The sequence below is a fragment of the Somniosus microcephalus genome, chromosome 10 (assembly GCF_052327205.1).
Source record: "Somniosus microcephalus isolate GS21.2 chromosome 10, FLI_Smic_1.0, whole genome shotgun sequence".
Lineage (NCBI taxonomy): Eukaryota > Metazoa > Chordata > Chondrichthyes > Squaliformes > Somniosidae > Somniosus > Somniosus microcephalus.
Genome location: NC_140996.1, coordinates 180,865,608 through 180,879,886, shown reverse-complemented (window position 1 = coordinate 180,879,886; position 14,279 = coordinate 180,865,608).

The window sequence follows — 14,279 nt, the reverse complement described above, 5'->3', positions numbered from 1 at the left end:
ATCTCTACCCGATGTAGTTGGCAGGCAGGCCAATCAATTTTGATTGTCGAACCTTTAGATTGAATGGGTGAACTGCCAGCACTAATCACAGTCCTTATAGGCAGCTTGCCGATTAGGAGGGCAGGAACTCTAGCTGAACTATTTAAAAGGCAGCCCCTTGAAGTGGAGGTGCACTTTTCAATGGTGGAAAATGTATTTCTGGAACAGCAGGGAGCATAACACCAACCAGAAGCCCCGATTCTCCAATGTGGAGGTGCTCATAGAGCAAGTGAGCAACAGGAAGGAGGTCTTCTTCCCCTCCAATGGGCATTGAGTGCCCTGTCGTATTAATCAGCAGCAATGGAGAGAGGTGGCTGAGCAAATCAATGCCAGCATCATTTTTCCCAAGACCTGGCTGCAATGCAGGAAGAGATTTAATGACCTCACCAGGACTGGCAAGGTAAGGCACCTCTTTATATCTCTGTTACTCTCTGCACAGCCCTAAACCACTCTACTTTAGCCCCAGAAAAATTGATCCTTCCCTAAACTACTTCCCATGTCTCTCCTTCAATCACAATGGGACACTTCACTACACCTTGTTCTGCATACACTCACACACTGTACACCTGATACTGCCCTCAAATTCATGTCCCCTCTTGGCCACACTTGCTGTTGCTTTCTCTCTACATGTACATTGATGCGCCTCAATGACGTCAAGACTCAAAGTTAACTGAATAAAACAAGGCTTTTATTAGCAAAGAAAAGATGCCTATGGCTTCACCTAGCATGCTGCTGTTCTGCTGCAAGACAAGCCTGGGCTTGTCTTAAGTAGGGCCAGGTATGGGCGGAGCCGACACACAAAGGGGGCGGTGCCCTATACACAATACAAGGTAAAACATCGGAGCAGGCAATACAATATATGTAGTTAACTACAGAGTCTGATGAATGACATATTTCATCACATACGTTATGCTAAGCTGTCTCACACGTCTTCAAAACCCTTCAATAGGACACACACTAACCCACTGCCACTCTTCTTGCAGGAGAAGCTGGCACACAATCAACGGGAGACTTCAAAAGAAGGAGGGGGTCCTGCTACATTACAAACACTGGAGGATGCAGCCATCAACGTCATTGGCAGAGAAAGGGCACACAGCATTAGAGATGGCCATGCTGGAGGCCAAGCACAGGAGAACATTTAGGCATATTCGCTTCTTTTTTGCTTTCTATTTAACTCTCTCACACAAGCACGTGCACACAATGGCAACCTGGTGCTGCATTGAGCTGCCACTCATCTGCTACTGCTTACTCTTGCCATTATGTGTTAACTCTTGTCCCTGTGCCTTTTTTCTAGAGTCCTACCCTGCTGCTTCAAGTTGTTCATGGGGAAAATGATAAAAGTGTTTGCTCTAAAATGTCACTTGCAAACATGAACTGCAGGCTGACCGATATTACTGACATCCCCTGTGGCAGCCTGAAAGGAGCCGGAGGCAAAGTTCAGTGCTGCAGTGAACTTCACTACAACAGGCAATGCTGTGCTAGCTCTGGCTGTTGGTTGCAGGCCTTACTGCAGAAGATGACACAACTCTGTGACAGCCTCTCTAGAGAAGCCCAGCCTCCTTATGCACTGCTCCTCAGAGAACTGCAGGTATGTTGTCCTTGACCTATAAGCTCTGTTGGGAGGGTAAGAATTCCTGTGAACACACCACCTTCTATTTGGTCTCCCTACAGCTGCAGCTCTCTTTTCTGCTTTCTCTTGCTCCTTGTCCTCTCGCCAAAGTGGAATTGGACCCCCATAAAGAAAGAAGTGCATTACCTGAAGCCCCTTAAGAGTTCAGAACATTGTATAGCCACTGCCAGCACTTTAAAATAGTCTAAGTAGCAAAGAACTGCAATGTATTGGAAGAAATATGTCCCAAAATTTTCCAGTTTCTCACCAGTGTCCAGCAAGAAATCTTGCCGTCTAAATTGCGATCTGCCTGAAAATTGGAATGGATGGCTAACCAGCGGTAAGTCAGCCGATAATTTTGGTCCCACTACCACGCTGTTTTCAGATGAAAACAGGACGATAGTAAAATCAAAATTGCTCCCAGGATGTCTCTTCCCCAAATTGGCTGCATTAATACTTAAAACGGCTCCATTAACATTTAAGTTCACCCCATTGGAAAGCCAAGACACATTGCAACTCCCCCGACTGCTGGTTGACATCTAGATAGAAAGCTAATAACTGTGGCATTGATGCAAGGGAAAAGAGTAGCCTTGCAGGAATTGGGTGAATGGCTTGTTAAATACAATCAGGTTAGAAGCTGACAAGTAAAAATCAGAGGACAGTCGGGAACTATAGCAATGGGATGTGGTGAAGGTATGCTGACTCATAAAAAGTTGGTGTCAGCATATGAGGAAACATGAGGAGGAAAGTGAGAACACTAAGAAGGAACTCACTAAGGTTTCTGGTAACCAGTTAAACCTAGAAGCATTGTAAGAGATTTTTCTAAGGAAACACCTGTGTGTGATGGATAGCGTTAAGCATGTTAGAAGGGAATATAGAGAAGTGCATTCTGTGCTGTATCCTTTTGGTGAAGCAAATGTCAGTGCTTATTAATAGTAATTATACTGAACTGGTCCATGCCGGTGTTTATGCTCCACAGGAGCCTCCTCCATCGCTACTTCATCTAACTCTATCAACATATCCTTCTATTCCTTTCTCCCTCATGTGTTAACTAGCTTCTCCTTAAATGTATCTATGCTATTCGTCTCAACCACTCCTTGTGGTAGCGAATTCCACATTCTAACCACTCATTGGGTAAAAATGTTTCTCCTGAATTCCCTATTGAATTTATTAATGATTCTTTTATATTTATGGCTCCTAGTTTTGATCTCTTCCACAAGTGGAAACACCTTCTCTATGTCTACCCTATCAAACCTTTCATAATCTTAAAGACCTCTATCAGGTCACCCCTCAGTCTTGTAAGATTCGCAATTTTCAGCAAAAATCACGCAAGAAAACTGGATAAAATAAGACTGTTTATTGACCAAAGTAAGCTTGCACAGAAAAACCTTTGATAAAAGGGCATACAAAATGGCCGCCAGGCCCCGTGATCAGTTTCTGAACCATTTTATTTCTGTTACTGCAAGCCAGACAGGCTTGTGGATTGAAGACAGTGAGCCCGCGAAAGCCAGTATCTGGGAACCGAAACTCAGAGGAACAGCATACATATTCAATGGATTACAAGTACAGGATGGGGCCCATCAAGATATGGGCGGACAATGCAAAATCACTCATACCCATTTATTGTACAAAGGAAAAACCGTTTAGCAGCCATCAAGGAAAATCTCCGGACCGATCAATATGCGAACCGAGCCGCGGTGACAATGCAAAAGACATTAAAAGACATTATCGGCCAGGAGGGCCAGTTTAAGTTATCACCGGCTCCGTTACAAGACAAAGCGCCCCTGCAGAGATTTCTGCCCGCCAAAATTAATACAAAGACAGGACTATGATTTGGCGGGAGATAAGACTGTTCCAAAAGAGTATAACTATGGATTGAAAGTCCATATACGTTACTTCAACTTCTTCGGACAGTGCCAGGATCGGCGCCTCTTCCACTTCGGCAGATGCAGAATCGATGAAAACGTTTTCGTCTTTTTAAAGACGGACGGTTTCGGTAAAAAGACAACGTGGTCGGTGTTCAGCCAAACAAGGCTCGGCCACGACGAGAAGACGATGAGGGTGGCCCGGGTACTGGGGTCGGGAGATCATCGACGACCCAGGCCGACGGAGAAGAAACCCTCTGGAGAACCGACCAGGCCGGAGACAAAAAGACAGTCCGGGCCTGACACTTCCGTGTCTCAACATCCCATTGGGTTGTTGTTCTACTCCATGAACAAAAATCCACGACAGGCTTAGTGGATCTCAACCTTGACGAGCGCTCATCGAGGCTGTGTCTACCCCATCGCCTCGAGAGAGAGAGAGAGAGAGAGAGAGAGAGAGAGAGAGAATATCGACTGCGCCAGAAGTTTCCAAATCCACGTGACGACGGAAAGCGGTGCCAAAAAGGCTGCGAACCCCCCTTTCTCGTGATTTCGAGAGTGGTGAGCATGATCCCAGGTTCCCCAGGTCGAAACTTAGTTTAGGTATAGGGGAGGGAGTTAAGGGAAATCGTAATGTGTTTCCCCTTTTACGATGTGCCGTGTGTTCCCCATTTCCATAGAGTCAAGTTCATAAATTTGTGCATGATTGTAGTTACTTTAATCTGTGCCTATGACATGTATTTTGTAATGCTTCAAACTGTTTAAAAATAAAAGCATCCATTTCGTGCTATTCAGCCTGGTCTATTGAGTCCTTTTCTCTGCACTACTGTTCTCTGCATCTAAGTCCAAGGTCTAGGACCGTAGGGGGGGTGGGTCGAACCACTCAAGGGTAATTCTTGCACGAAGCCTGGCAGGAGGCCAGAGCGGGCAAGAGAGCAGGAAAAAAAAACCTACAGTCTTCTCTTTTCTAGTGAAAAGAGCCCCAGCTTGTTAAATCTTTCTACTGGTATAACCTCTCAGTTCTGATATCATTCTTGTAAATCTTTTTTGCACCTTCTCCAGTGACTCAATATTCTTCTTATAATAAGGAGACCAGAATTGTTCACAGTACTCCAAGTGCGATCTAACCAAGGTTCTATACAAATTTAACATAACTTCTCTGCTTTTCAACACTATCCCTCTAAAAATAAACCCCAGTGCTTTGTTTGCTTTTGTATGGCCTTATTAACCTGTGTTTCTACTTTTAGTGATTTGTATATCTCTACCCCTAGATCCCTTCGCTCCTCTACCCTATTTAGACTCTTATTTTCCAAGGAGTATGTGGCCTCTTTATTTTTCCTACCAAAATGCACCACCTCACACTTATCTGTATTGAAATTAATTTGCCAATGACATGCCCATTCTGCAAGTTTAGTAATGTCTTCTTTTATTTTGAAATTGTACTTCCAATTCTTGAGTCTAAATCGTTTATGTAAATTGTGAACAACAGTGGTCCCAGCACTGAAGCTTGTGGAACACCATTTCCCACTTTTTGGCAGTCTGAGTAACTACTCTTAACCCCTACTCTCTGTTTTCTATTTTGTAGCCAGCTTGCTATCCATTCTGCTATTTGTCCCCTGACTCCACATGCTCTGACCTTAGTCATGAGTCTACTATGGCCTTTTGAAAATCCAAGTATATTGTGTTGTGTATGTCCCTTTAAGGGAATAACTGGTCTCAGACTGCAGTACCGGCAGTGACCATCCCTGTATAAAAGGCCCTGGCAGGATTCTGTAGTTTCAGTTTCCAGATTGTCTCCATTCAGTAAAGACTTGTTAAACCAACTCCTGCATTCCGTGTCTCCATTAACACACGGATTTAATACTGGTGATGAGTAAGAAACGAACTTACCTGCAACTCGGCAGCACCTCAGACGACGTTATTGAAGGTCGAAGCAAGAAAAGAAAAAAAAAATCCAAAGAAACCCGAGAAATGGGCGTCGACCGTGGGCAACCGCCCTCCAAATCATCGGATTGAAAACTTGCAGGGGAGACTGTCAAGAGCCAGGCTTGGTTCCCCAGTCTGTGGTTTCCCAGCTAATCGGGCTGGTGGCAGGTAGTGCACTGATCCTTCCTGGGCTGCGGCGGGCTAGAGCTCGATCGGGTGGCTCTGCAACGGGGCCGGGCAGCGAGTCGGGAAGCAAAGAGAGAGAGAGAGGGTGGAGCACACAGGGCGCGGCCGGTGCTTCACAGCCGGGCAGCGTTCGGACCTAAGAAGAGGGAGGGAAGTGTCCCAGAGGGTCCGCTCCACGACGGGAACGGTTAAAAATAAAAATACCGCGGAGAGCGGCGTTGACAGCAGCGGCAGTGGCGGGAAAGCGCGGGTGGCGCCATCTTAACTCGGCGGGGAAGAAGGAAAAGCGCGGGAGGCGCCATTTTGATCCATCGGGGACGAAGGAAAAGCGCGGGAGACGCCATCTTAGATTTTCAAGATGCCAAAGACTGGCGATATCACTGCCTTCGATAATGCAATAGAAGACTGGACCACGTATGTGGAAAGAGTCGAGGTGTATTGCGAGGCAAACGAAATAGCCGAGGGGAAATAGGCATCGGTATTGCTAAATTTAATGGGCGCAAGAATGGACGGCCTATTGCGGGACCTGATTACTCCAGCCAAACCGAAGGCGAAGAGTTTTAACGAAATTGTTGCTATCCTACAGGAACACCTAAATCCTACACCGCTGCTGATAGCAGAAAGATTTAAATTCCACAGGAGAAATCAGCATATAAATGAGAGTAATGCTGATTACCTTACGGAACTACGCAAGCTATCAAAGCACTGCCAGTTCAGAGCAGGACTGGCAGATACCTTACGGGACAAATTTGTCTGTGGACTCCTGAGTGAAGGAACACAGAAGAGGTTACTCTCAGAGAAAGAGCTGACGCTAGATAAGGCTTTCAGCGTGGCAGTATCGTACGAAGCAGCAGCAAGGGGAGCTGCGGAAATACAACAAAAGCCACAGGAATACGGCACCCATGAAATGACACGGGGATTTGCAAAATGTCATCGCTGCGGCAGAACAAACCATGACCAGAAGGACTGCTGGTCCAAGGACAAAATATGCAGGCAATGCGGAAAGATGGGACACATTGCATGAGTTTGCAGGTCTGAGAAGAAGACCAACGACAATAAAAAGGCTACTAAGGAACAGTACAGGAAAGTACAAAAGATGATGGACAGTAGTTCCGAAGACCAGATGAGCGATAGTGAATCTGGGAACAAGAGACTAAGCTGTCTCAAACTTCACAACGTAATCGCAAAAGAGGATCACCGAACCATTTGGGTCACCCTCACGATAGCAGGGTCTCAAGTCAAAATGGAATTGGATACAGGATCAGCTCTAACCGTCATGAATCGACGAGACTACGAGCGGCTATTCTCACACATACCCTTGAGAGAGACATCCATTGTCTTGAGGACGTATACGGGGCAAAAAGTGTACCCCAGAGGAAAAATAAGGGTGCCTGTCGAATACAACGGCAAGAAAATACGGAAATTGTATCTCTACATTCTGTAAGATGGTGGACCACCGTTATTGGGACGTGAATGGATCAGAAAGATAAGTTTAGACTGGCACTCCATTCAGGCACTGACGGTGGCTGGTAAAAAGGATGACGACGTCACTCCTGGACGATTGTCAACAATCTTAGCTGACGCCAAAGAGGTATTTCAACAAGAACTGGGCACTCTTAAAGGCGTAACCGCCTCGATAAAAATAGAGGAGAATGCAATTCCCAAGTTTTTCAAAGCAAGACCGGTACCATATGCAATTCGCCCAGCCGTCGAGGCAGAGCTGGAGAATCTGGAGAATGCAGGCGTGTTATCTAAGGTAGACTGGAGCGAGTGGGCGACACCCATCGTTCCTGTCATGAAGAAAACGTTAAAAAATAAGTCTGAGGAGCCAAGGAAGGTTCGCATCTGTGGGGACTTCAAGGTGACAGTGAACCCAGTCCTTCACACAGTACAATATCCTCTTCCAAGGATAGAAGATATCTTCGCCTCACTATCCGGAGGGAAGCGTTTTACAAAAATTGACCTAGCGCAAGCATATTTGCAGATGGAGGTTGAAGGATCCTCTCGGAAGTACCTCACGATAAACACTCACAAATGTCTTTACCAGTATAATTGACTGGTATTCGGAGTAGCATCAGCTCCGGCGATATGGCAAAGAGCGATGGAACAAGTCCTGCAAGGGATTCCGAGGACTCAGTGTTACTTGGACGACATCCTAGTGGCAGGTGAAGATGACAGTGAACACCTTGCCAACCTAGAGCAGGTGCTCACTAGACTACGTGAACATGGGCTACGAGCCAATCGCCCCAAGTGCGAGTTTTTTAAGAAACAGATATCGTATTGTGGCCACGTGATTGATGAAGAGAGGATGCATAAGTCCCCTGACAAAATTGAAGTGGTAGTTAAGGCTCCAGCGCCTGAAAATGTGTCACAACTGAGGTCATTCCTCGGATTGGTGAATTACTACCATAAGTTTTTGCCGAATTTGTCCACAATTCTGCATCCACTGAACGCCCTACTACGAATGGGAGTAGCATGGAAATGGAGCAATGAATGTAAGCGGGCCTTTCAGAAGAGTAAGGACCTAATCACTTCAAGAGAAGTATTGGCTCACTACAACCCATCACTACCGATAAGACTGGCGTGTGATGCGTCTCCCTACGGCATTGGGGCGGTACTGTCACACAAATTCCTTGATGGTTCTGAGAGGCCGATAGCTTTTGCGTCACGCTCGTTAACTTCAGCCGAGCGTAACTACGCCCAGATTGACAGAGAGGCCCTCAGCCTGGTGTGGGGGGTGAAGAAGTTCAATCACTACCTGCACGGTCAGAAATTTACTCTACTAACTGATCATCAACCTCTCGTCTCCATTTTCAACCCTCAGAAGGGCGTACCGATAATGACGGCACAACGGCTACAGAGGTGGTCCCTTTTCCTAGGGGCACACCAATATGACATCGAGTACAAAGGAACTAAACAGCATGGGAATGCTGATGGATTGTCGCGCCTACTGTTGCCGACGGTGGAAGAAGAACTGGCAGTGGATCCAGTGGAGTTATTCCACTCGACTATTGTCAAATGTCTCCCTGTGACGAATGCAAACATAGAAAAGGAAACACGAAATGACCCGACACTCTCCTGGGTCTATGATTTAACGGTGAAGGGATGGCCAGCACATGGCGAACCACTGCTGCCAGCATTCTCACCGAGAAGAGAACAGTTGTCAGTGTGCAGAGGAACCCTGATGTGTGGATCCAGAGTAGTAATTCCACCCAAATTGAAGGATAGAGTGCTCAATGAGCTTCATGAGGGTCATCTGGGAGGGGTAAAAATGAAGAACTTAGCCAGAGCGTTTGTGTGGTGGCCGGGAATCAATAGAGAAATCGAAGAGATGACCAAGAGCTGTACAGGATGCCAGAAGGTCCAAAACGCCCCACCACAAGCCCCTCTACATCCATGGGAGTGGCCCTCATCTCCATGGCAAAGGGTGCACATTGATTTTGCTGGTCCCTTTATGGACTCGATGTTTTTAATTGCGGTGGATGCACATTCAAAGTGGCCAGAGGTAATAAAAATGTCCTCAACCACCACAGAAAAAACTATCACAGTCTTACGAACCATATTCGCCAGGAATGGGCTGCCTGAACAGATTTGCTCTGACAATGGACCAGAGTTTGTGTCTGAAGAGTTCCGGAGGTTCTTAAAGAACAATGGTGTTAAGCATTACACATCCGCCCCATATCATCCAGCCACTAATGGATTGGCCGAGAGGTTTGTTCAAACATTCAAGAAGGCTATCAAGGCAATGTGTAATGAAGATATACCCCTACAACACAAGGTGGATAACTTCTTGTTTGCCTACCGGAATGCGACACATGCGGTTACCAACCAAACTCCAGCCATGATGTTCTTCAATCGAAGACTACGATGCCGCTTGGATTTGGTTAAGCGAAACGTCAGAAGAGATGTGGAGAACAGGCAGTTTCAGAATATGAATGAAAGGCCGACCAGGAGTTTTAAGATAGGTCAACCAGTTTTGGCCCGGAACTACCACACAGAGAAATGGCAGCCAGGAACGATCTGTACACGGCAAGGTCCTCTAATGTATACCGTGGACGTTGGAGAAAGCATTGTAAGACGCCATGCTGACCAGATTCTAGAGTCACTGGAAAACCTCAACTTCACACCACGATCTGATACACCTGGCGATGAAACCGAAGTACCAATTGCATCTACCGCAGAATCGGTGATATTGGAAGCAGACGAACCAAACAACGACATTGATCCCGACTCAACCTTGCCAGAAGAACCTGATATCCCAAAGAGGCGTTATCCAGACAGAATCAGGAAACCTCCTCAAAGACTGAACTTATAATTGCTTAACTTCAACTAATGTACCTAGCAACCGTAATTGTAATTGTAATTAGTTATTATTTAGTTGTTAAATGAATGTTATGTACTGTTTATCTAAAAGGGGAGGAATTGTTGTGTATGTCCCTTTAAGGGAATAACTGGTCTCAGACTGCAGTACCGGCAGTGACCATCCCTGTATAAAAGGCCCTGGCAGGCTTCTGTAGTTTCAGTTTCCAGATTGTCTCCATTCAGTAAAGACTTGTTAAACCAACTCCTGCATTCCGTGTCTCCATTAACACACGGATTTAATATATTGCATCTACTATATTCCCGCGGTCTTCTCTTTTTGTTACTTCTTCAAAGCATGACGTTCACTTTTGAAATCCGTACTGGCTACTCTTTATTATATTTTCAGTTTCTAGATGTTTTTCTATTACATCCTTGAGTAAAGACTCCAATATCTTTTCTACCACTAACATTAAGCTAATTGGTCTATAGTTCCCTTCACTTGTTCTATCTCCTTTTTTAAATATAGGAATCACATTAGCATGTAGGAATCACAACACAGAAGTGGATGCCCATTCCATTCTGCATCTCCACAACTTTTATGGTAGTGGTCTGAGAATATATGGAGGAAGCACAGATTGCTCTTTGGGCATGGTGGGGGAGGGAAGGGGGAGTGGGGTAGGGGGGACTCCACTGCAGATATCCAAGGCTTCCCCAGGAGCAGGAGATCTTCAGAGGTCTGAGGCCTGAGATTGGGTGGCCCACCATCTGTGATTTGTTTGTCCCTTATATTATGGACAGTTTTCTCCTGTAAGAAGAATGCAGACAGTGTAATGGGCCTGTGTTTAGCAGGATATGCAGTGCAACCCAGGTGTCAGCAGGCATAACATTAAAGAGTAATGACAGGTGCTGGAATCAAACTATGATACCCTAAATGAGGCTTTCAAAGCTATGCAGGAACTTCTATTTCGAGGTGAAAGAGGGACTTGCACTGCCACAGAATTTTTATTTTATTTTTATTTTTTATTTTTTTATTATCCGTTTATGGGATGTGGGCGTCGCTGGCAAGGCCAGCATTTATTGCCCATCCGTAATTGCCTTTGAGAAGGTGGTGGTGAGCTGCCTTCTTGAACCACTGCAGTCCGTGTGGTGAAGGTACCCCCACAGTGCTGTTAGGTAGGGAGTTCCAGGATTTTGACCCAGCGACGATGAAGGATCAGCGACATACTTCTAAGTCAGGATGGTGTGTGACTTGGAGGGGAACTTGGAGGTGGTGGTGTTCCCATGCGCCTGCTGCCCTTGTCCTTCTAGGTGGTAGAGGGCACGGGTTTGGGAAGTGCTGTCGAAGCAGCCTTGGCGAGTTGCTGCAGTGCATCTTGTAGATGGTACACACTGCAGCCACGTTGTGCTGGTGGTGGAGGGAGTGAATGTTTAAGGTGGTGGATGGGGTGCCAATCAAGCAGGCTGCTTTGTCCTGGATGGTGTTGAGCTTCTTGAGTGTTGTTGGAGCAGCACTCATCCAGGCAAGTGGACAGTATTCCATCACACCCCTTACTTGTGCCTTGTAGATGGTGGAAAGGCTTTGGGGAGTCAGGAAATGAGACACTCGCTGCAGAATACCCAGCCTCTGACCTGCTCTTGCTGCCACAGTATTTATGTGGCTGGTCCAGTAAAGTTTCTGGTCAATGGTGACCCCCAGGATGTTGATGATGGGGGATTTGGTGATGGTAATGTCAAGGGTAGGTGTTTAGTCTTTCGCTTGTTGGAGATAGTCATTGCCTGGCACTTCTGTGGCGCGAATGTTACTTTCCACTTATCAGCCCAAGCTTGAATGTCGTCCAGGTCTTGCTGCATGCGGGCATGGACCGCTTCATTATCGGAGGAGTTGTGAATGGAACTGAACACTGTGCAGTCATCAGCGAACATCTACACTTCTGACCTTATGATGGAGGGGAGGTCATTGATGAAGCAGCTGAAGATGGTTGGGCCTAGGACACTGCCCTGATCCTGGCTGATCTTCGGCCTCAACTCCTTTCCTGCCCAATCCCCATAGCCCTTGATTCCCCTAGAGTCCAAAAACCTATCTATCTCAGCCTTGAATATACTCAATGAGTCAGCATCCACAGCCCTTTGGGGTGGAGAATTCCAAAGATTCATAACCTTCTGAGTGAAGAAATTCCTCCTCATCTCAGTTTTAAATGGCCGACCACTTATCCTGAGACTATGCCCCCTAGTTCTAGACTCTCCAGGGGAAACAACCCGTCAGCATCTACTCTGTCAATCCCCCTCAGAATCTTATATGTTTCAATGAGATCACCTCTCATTCTTCTAAACTCCAGAGAGTATAGGCCCAATCTTCTCAATCTCTCCTCATAGGACAACCCTCTCATCCCAGGGATCAATCTAGTGAACCTTCTTCGTTGCACTGCCTCTAAGGCATGTATTTCCTTTCAAAAGGTTCACACCTGAAACAACAACTCCTTTGTTTCTCTCTACAGATGCTGCCTGACCTGCAGAGTGTTCCCAGCATTTTGTTTCCAATTTCCAATATCTGCAGTTTTGGGGTTTATTTACATAGGATTACATAGTATATACAGCAAAGAAACGGGCCATTACGCTCAACCAGTCCATGCCGGTGTTTATGCTCCACTCGAGCCTCCTCCCGTCTTTCCTCATCTAACTCTATCAGCATAAACCTCTATTCCCTTCTCCCTCATATGCGTATCTAGCCTCCCCTTAAATGCATCTGTACTATTCGCTTCAATGAATCCCTGTGGTAGTGAGTACCACAATCTTACCACTCTCTGGTAAAGAAGTTTCTTCTGAATTCCCTATTGGATTTCTTGGTGATTATCTTATATTGATGGCCTGTAGTTATGCTCTTCCCCACAAGTGGAAACATTCTCTCTGTATCCACTCTATCAAAGCCTTTCATAATTTTAAAGACCTCTATTAGGTCACCGCTCAGCCTTCTCTTTTCAAGGGAAAAGAGACCCAGCCTGTTCCTCCTTTCCTGATATGTATACCCTCACATTTCTGGTATCATCCTTGTAAATCCTCTCTGAACCCTCTCCAGTGCCTCTATATCCTTTTTATAATATGGTGACCAGAATTGTACGCAGTATTACAAGTGTGGTTTAACCAAGGTTTGATACAAGTTTAGCATAACTTCACTACTTTTCAATTCTATCCTTCTAGAAATAAACCTGAGCGCTTGGTTTGCTTTTTTTTATGGCCTTGTTAACCTGTGGCGCTACTTTTAGTGATTTGTGTATTTTTACTCTGAGATCCCTTTGCTCCTCTACCCTACCCAGACTCCCACCCTCCAAGTAATATGTGACCTTCCTATTCTTCGTACCAAATTGTAATACCTCACATTTATCTGTGTTGAACTTCATTTGCAAATTATATGCCCATTCTGCAAATTTATGAATGTCTTCCTGTAACTTGTTGCAGTCCTCCTCAGTATTGACTATCCCCCCCAATTTGGTGTCATCTGCAAATTTAGAAATTGTGTTTTTGATTCCAAAGTCTAAATCGTTAATATAAATTGTGAACAACAGTGGTCCCAGCACTGATCCTTGTGGAACACCACTTCCCATCTTCTGCCACTGTGAATAGCTAGCCTTTACCCCTACTCTCTGCTTTCTGTCTTGAAGCCAGCAAGCTATCCATTCTGCTACTTGTCCCGACTCCGCATTCTCTGACTGATGTAAGAAAACTACTAGGCACTTGGTCTAAGCGTTAAACAAAGCTTTAATCAACTGTTTTACAACATGGAAGTCTAGTTGTGTCCTTCACTAGTTCCTGTTAAAGAACGTTCTGAGCAAGCTGGGCCCATACCCGAGTATTTATACTCTCCCTGGACAGCGCCACCAGCAGGCCGCCCAGTATTATTTCATAAGTCATTTCCACATGAATGGCAAGATTCATGTCATTGACCTTATTCATTAGTCTATTATGTGGTACCTTATCGAAGACCTTTTGAAAATTTAGATAAATGACATCTACTGCATTACCCTCGTCTACTCTCTCTGCTACCTCTTCAAAAAATTCAATGAGTTTGGTCAAGCAAGACTTTTCCTTTTGAAATCCACGCTGACTATTCATTATTATATTTTTGGTTTCTAGATGTTCTTCTATTTTCTCCTTTAGTAGGGATTCCATTATTTTTCCTACCACTGATGTTAAGCTGACTGGTCTATAGTTCCCTGGACATGTTCTATCTCCCTTCTTAAATATAGGTATTACGTTAGCTATTTGCCAGTCCTCTGGCACTGCACCTTGTTCTAATGAATTATTAAATATGTGTAATAATGCCTCTGCTATCTCTTCCCTAGATTCTTTTAAAATGTAAT